This window comes from Orycteropus afer, unplaced genomic scaffold, assembly GCF_000298275.1.
Source record: "Orycteropus afer afer isolate SDZICR_OR568_19922 unplaced genomic scaffold, OryAfe1.0 scaffold00305, whole genome shotgun sequence".
NCBI classification, from domain to species: Eukaryota; Metazoa; Chordata; class Mammalia; order Tubulidentata; family Orycteropodidae; genus Orycteropus; species Orycteropus afer.
Genome location: NW_006921892.1, coordinates 3,162,074 through 3,168,768, shown reverse-complemented (window position 1 = coordinate 3,168,768; position 6,695 = coordinate 3,162,074).

Here is a 6,695-nt window from a genome sequence, read left to right as displayed (position 1 = left end):
TGAGAGCTGGACAATGAATAAGGAAGACCGAAGAAGAGTTGATGCTTTTGAGTTGTGGTACTGGCGAAGAATGCTGAAAGTACCATGGACTGTTAAAAGAACTAACAGATCTGTCCTGGAGGAAGTGCACCCAAAATGCTCCTTGGAAGTGAGAATGGCCAGATTTCATCTCACCTATTTTGGTCATGTTGTCAGAAGGGACTATTCCCTGGAGAAGAATGTCATGCTTGGTAGGGTGGAGAGTCAACGAAAGAGGGAGAGGCCTTCAATGAGATGGAGTGACACGGTCGCTCAGGTATGGCAGGGATCGTGGAGCTGGCGCGGGATCGGGCAGTGTTTCGTTCTCCTGTGCATGGGGTTGCTATGATTCGGAAACGACTCCAGGGCACCTAACAACAACAACATGAACAGTTGATAACCACTTTAAGTTTTTATTACCAGATGTTTAGGATAACTCTTTCCTTTATAACCCTGAGATCATCCCAAATAAGTGCCTATATAACTTTTATGGCATTTTTATGTTTGCCCTCCTTCTCAAAGTAAGGCTGTTGCCAGGGAAACTATGACAATGGCTAAATTAAGTTAGAAATATTTGTTATTATATATGCCACATGTTAAATACGATTTTTTCTTTCCTCAGAAGAGAGAGGTAATCTGAAGAGTCAAGAAAATTCCTAACACCCTGCACTACATTCATATTAATTGGGAGTAGTATGTATTGAGATTTCACTATGCTAGACCTCATTATCTACATTTTACAGATAAGGAAACTGAGGTTATGAAATACTAAATAACTTTTCTAAGGGTCATATAGCTAGAAAGGACCAGAGCCAGGATTCAAATGGAGGCAAATCTGATAACAGAGTGCACTATGCTATGTGGCTTCCAACCAAGTGGCTATGTATTTATCACCAATTCTTTCAGTGCCCACTGGTTTCTCAGTTTTCCTAAATAACTTCCATTTTATGATTCTACAAGGATCTCTGGTGGTGTTGTGGATAAGGCATTTGGCTGCTAACCAGAAGGTCAATGGTTCAAACCTACCAACCACTCCGTGGAAGGAACATGAGGCAATCTACTTCCATAAAGATTTACAGACCTTGGGGTCGCTATGAGTCAGAGTCAACTTGATGACAGTGAGTTTGGTTTTGGGTTTCTTATGATTCCACAGAAGTAAAGTTATTCAGAATCCTAAAAGCATTTTTGGGAGCTCTGGGGCATAGTGCCTAAGGCATTTGACTACTAAACAAGAAGACTGGCAGTTCAAACCTATCAGCCGCTCCTCAGAAGGAAGGTTGGGCAGTCTACTTCTGTAGTTATACTGCCTCAGAAACCCGAGAAAGGGTTGCTATGAGTCAGGTCTGACTCGATGGCACATAACAACAACAAACAATCAATACAAGAGTCAAAGGACAGAATAGTCTCAGTCAAAGTGAGACTTGATAAACTGGAAGTTAGATCTGAGGAAATTACCCAAAATGTAACTCAAAGAGATGAAGAGGGGAAAAATACAAAAGAGATAAATAGGGGTGAGAAAGAAAATTAGGTCTAACTTACAACTATCATTATAAAATTTTGAGAGAATCAGAAGAATTAGAGAAATGAAATATTTAAAGAGATAAATCTGAAACATTTTTAGAATTACTAAAAGATATACTCAAATTTGTGATTCACACGGAGTCCTTAAGCAGATTAAATACAAACACATTTTAATGAGGTTTCAGAACAAAGACAGAGATTAGTTTAGAAACAGCCAACGAAAAGAGAAAATTACCTAAAGAGTAATTTGATAACTGAAATGATACCAGATTTCAGTAACAACAGAGACCTAAAGAATATTACCATTTTTCTCAGGCCCTTTGGAAACTAATTATTTCAGTGTGAACATATTATGTACATGTTTTTTCTTCAGTTGCTTTTTACTCACCAAAAGACACTTTAGATGCATAATACAAATTGGATCATTCTTGACTTAGCCATTTAAATTTTATCTCCATTTTGTTAGGTTCTGACATTAACAAGAATGGCTTCTAACTGTCTCCTGCTGTTTGCCAGAGGCTTTGTGCCCACAATAGCACAGATTGTATGTTTCGTACCACATACAAACCAACAACTTCTTGTTGTTGGTTTTTGTCAAGTTAGCTCTGACTCTTGATGGCCTTATGTATAACAGAACAAAATGTTGACTAGACTTTTGCAGCTGTTGTGTTATCTGCTGTGTGACCTAATGCAAGTTACTTAATTTATCTGAATTCTATTTGGTTTCCTTATCTCCAAAATGAAGGAGCTGAATTAGAGGATCTTTAACCCTATGGAGCAGTCCTATTAAACAGAAATCAGTAAGAGCCATATATATTTGTGTTGGGCTGGGTTCTCTAGAGAAGCAAAACCAGTGAAGCTTATATATACATATAGAGAAAGAGAAAGTTATCTTAGAAAAATGGCTCATACACTTATAAAAGCTGGGAAGTCCCAAGTCCTTGGATCAAACGTCTAACTGGAGGCTTTTCCTGACTCAAGCAGCTTCAGGGGCTGAGGAGCTCAAGGTTGGCAGGCAGTATACCAGCTGTTGACTCCAATGAATGACAAATCCAAAATCTCCAGGCCGAATGGTGGATTGTTCACTCATGGACAGTTGTAGGCAGCACAACAGGATCCCGATCCATAGAAGAGTGTGTTTTCTCCCAGGATGTCAGTAAATATATTGGAAGCAGGTCACACTCCTAGGGAAACTCCCTTTCAAGGATTGCCTGCTCAAAACATATACATCCAATCCCAAACCCATATCACAATTGCTTAAACCACACAGCCAAGTTGACACACAGCTCCAACTATCACAATATTTTAAACATTCTAGTTGTTGTTTTTGTTAGTTGCCATTGAGTCAATTCCAACTCATGATGACCTTATGTAGAACATATAACAGAACAAAACCTTGATTGCTGAAAGCGAAGATGACTTGAAGCACTTATATCTGAACGTGGAGAAAACCAACAGCAGCATCATGATAAATGGAGAAAAATTTGAAGTTGATAAAAATTTAATTCTACTGGATCAACAATTAACATCCATGAAAGCAAACCAATAGTCAACAAATTAAATGACATTTTTGTGTGTGTGAATATTTTATTGTGGCCTGGGTGGAAGTTTACAGAGTAAATTAGTGTCCTATTCAACAATTTATACACATGTTTTTTCATGACTTTAGTTGCAATACCTTCAATGTAACAGCACCCTTCCCACTTCCTCCTTGGGTTGTCCATTTCTGTTTGCTCACTTTTCCTGTCCCTTCTTGCCTTATGAACTTTGTTTTTGGGCAAATGCTGCCCTTTTGTTCTCCTGTTGTTGTTTTTGTTGTTGTGTTGTTAGGTGCCATCAAGTCATCTCTGACTCATAGCAACCCTATGTACAACAGAATGAAACACTGCCTAGTCCTGTGCCAGCCTCATGATCCTTGCTATACTTGAGCCCATCGTTGCAGTCACTGTATCAATCCATCTTGTTGATGGCCTTCCCCTTTTTCATTGACCCTCCACTTTACCAAGCATGACGTTCTACTCCAGGGAATGATGTCCTTCTCTAGGGAATGGTCCTTTTTGACACCATGACAACATGACCAAAGTAGTGAGACAAAATCTGGCCATTCTCACTTCCAAGGAGCATTCTGGCTGCACTTCCTGGACAGATTTGTTAGCTCTTTTAGCTGTCCACAGTTCTTTCAGTATTCTTTGCCAACACCACAACTCAAAAGCATCAACTCTTCTTCGGTCTTCCTTATTCACTATCCAGCTCTCACATGCATATGAGGTGATTGAAAATACCATGGCTTGGGTTAGGCACATGTTGTTTTCAAGGAGACATCTTTGCTCTTCAGCACTTGAAAGAGGTCTTTTGCAGATTTCCCCAATGCTGTACATCTTCTGATGTCTTAACTGCTGCTTCCATTGGCATTGATTATAGAACCAAGTAATATGAAGTCTTTGACAACTTCAATCTTTTCTCCATTTATCGTGATGCTGCTTATTGAACCAGTCATGAGGATTTTTGTTTTCTTTATATTGAGATGTAACTCATACTGCAGACTGTAGTCTTCAATCTTCATCAGGAAATGTTTCAAGTCATCCTCACCTTCAGCAAGCAAAGTTGTGTCATCAGCGTATCACAGGTTGTTAATGAGTCTTCCTCCAATCCTGATGCCATGTACTTCCTCATATAATCCAGCTTCTCGGATTATTTGCTCAGCATACAGATTGAATAAATATGGTGAAAAGATATATAACCCTGATGCACTCCCTTCCTGATTTTAAACCATGCTTGTTGTTGTTGTTGTTATTTGCCATCGAGTCGGCCCCGACTCATAGCGATCCCTCCTTGGGTTTCCGAGGCAGTATCACTACGGAAGTAGGATTGCCCAACCTTCCTTCCGAGGAGTGGCTGGTGGGTTTGAACCGCCTGCCTTCTGGTTAGCAGTCAAGTGCCTTAGCCACTATGCTACCAGAGCTCCCAAACCATGCTTAGTCTCCTATAATTAGTTTTTCAAAGGAGCACATTCCCCATGGGTGTTACTGTTCACTTCATAGGGCTGTCTGTTTAGCTGAAAGGTGGGCTCCAGGAGTGGATTCAATTACAGATTTGAAGGGTCGCTAAGGCCCATAGTCTCATGGATCCCACCAGTCTATCAGCCCAGTAAGTCTGATATTTTTTTATGATTTTGAATTTTGTTCTACATTTTTTTCCCCACTCTCTCTAGGACATTCTGTTGTGATTCTTATCAGAGCAATCAGTACTGGTAGCCAGGCACTATCTAATTCTTCTGGTCTCAGGCTATTTTAGGCTATTTCCTTAAGGCTTTGATTTTCTTTGCTCCCAACAGGAAGAGACCAATAGTTGTATCTTACATGGCCACTTACAAGCTTTTAAGACTACAGTTGCTATTTACCAAAGAAGGATATAGAACAGTTTTTATGAACTGTATTATGCCAATTGACCTAGATGTTCCCCAAGACTATTGTCCTAAGCCCCCAACCCAGTGATTCAGTCCCTCAAGGTGTCTGGTTATGGCTATGAAGTTTTCATAACTTTGCCCCCTTATGCTCTATAATAGATGGGTCTATTTGCAGCATACACAAACATGTGTGTAAAAATATGCTCTGCCAAACCTACATATGCTCATGGGTATACTCCCATACGCCATCCCACACCTGTTCAGCTTACATGTCTACCTACGTATCCACTCATAAATTATTGTTTGTTATTACTGTTTGTGGTAGTTAAGGTTGTATGTCAACCTGGCTGGGCCTTGTTGAGTGGTTAGGCAGCTGGATGTAGTTATTCACTATGGTGAGATTGGTTATTAATTCCATGGCGGAATCTACTGGAGCAGTTGAGTAGCTGCTTTAGGGATGTGGGCTGCTTCCAGCATATAAGAAGCAACTTTGAGAAAGGTCTCCAGTTGATGGCACACTTGAAACCTTCATGTAGCCAAACTGTTGTTCAGCAGCCTGCCATGTTGCCCTGCTGATCTTGGGACTTTTAATGGACTTGAATTAATGGCCTGCAGTGTGGTTTGGTAATATCGGGACTGTGCCTTTTCACTCGTTGACCTTGGGTTTGTCAGCTTCAGCAGCCAGCAGCTACCTGAGTGAAGAGATGCCTCTAGCTTCAATGGGCTAGGAGCAAAAGGCAAAGCTGAAGCCCAAGGACAAGGGGCTTTCACCTAGCCTCTAGGGCCTGGCACCTGGAACTTAGACTTCTAACCTCCAAAATTTTAAAGGAATAAATTCCTGTTTGTTAAAGCCATCCTATTTGTGGTATTTCTGTTAGAGCAGCACTAAGTAACCAAAACAGGATTGTGGATGTAATAATATTTACCATTGTTGCCCTCTACTCTTGCATACCTTCCAGTGTCTTCCTTTGCCTTGGTCATGTTTTGCTAACCTCCCATTTATTGTGTATTTCCTTTCCCTTCACTCAAGTTAATACATGTCTACTCTCCAATTAGTGATTTTCTCTCCTTCTCCCTCCCATTCTTGGTAACCATCAGAGAATGTTCCTTTCTGTGTGTAAACCTTTTCTTGACTTTTTATACTAGTGGTCTCATACAATATGTATCCTTTTGTGATTGACTTATTTGCTCAGCATGATGTCCTCCAGGTTCATCCATACTGTAAGATGTATTGCAGATTCATTATTATTCTTTAACATTGTATGGTATTCCACTGTATGTATGTACCATAGTTTGTTTATCCATTAATCTATGGATGGGCACTTAGGTTGTTCCCATCTTTTTGCTATTGTGAATAACAATGTGATGAACATGGGTGTGCACATGTCTATTTGTGTACAGCTCTTATTTCTTTAGGGGACATATCTAAGAGTGGGATTACTGGATCATATGGCATCTCTATTTCGAACATTTTAACTAAGGGCCACACCGTTTTCCATTGTGATTATACCATTTTACACTCCCACCAGCAGTGTGTGAGAGTTCTAATCTCTCCACACCCTCACCAGCACATGTTGTTTTCTTGGGTTTTGTTTTGTTGATCATTGCCATTATTGAGAGTGTTAGATAATATCTCATTGTTGTTTTCATTTGCATCTCTCTAATGGCTAAAGAAGGAGCTCTGGTAGCATACTGCCTAAGGCACTTGACTGTTAACCAGAAGACTGGTGGTTCAAACCCACCAGCCACT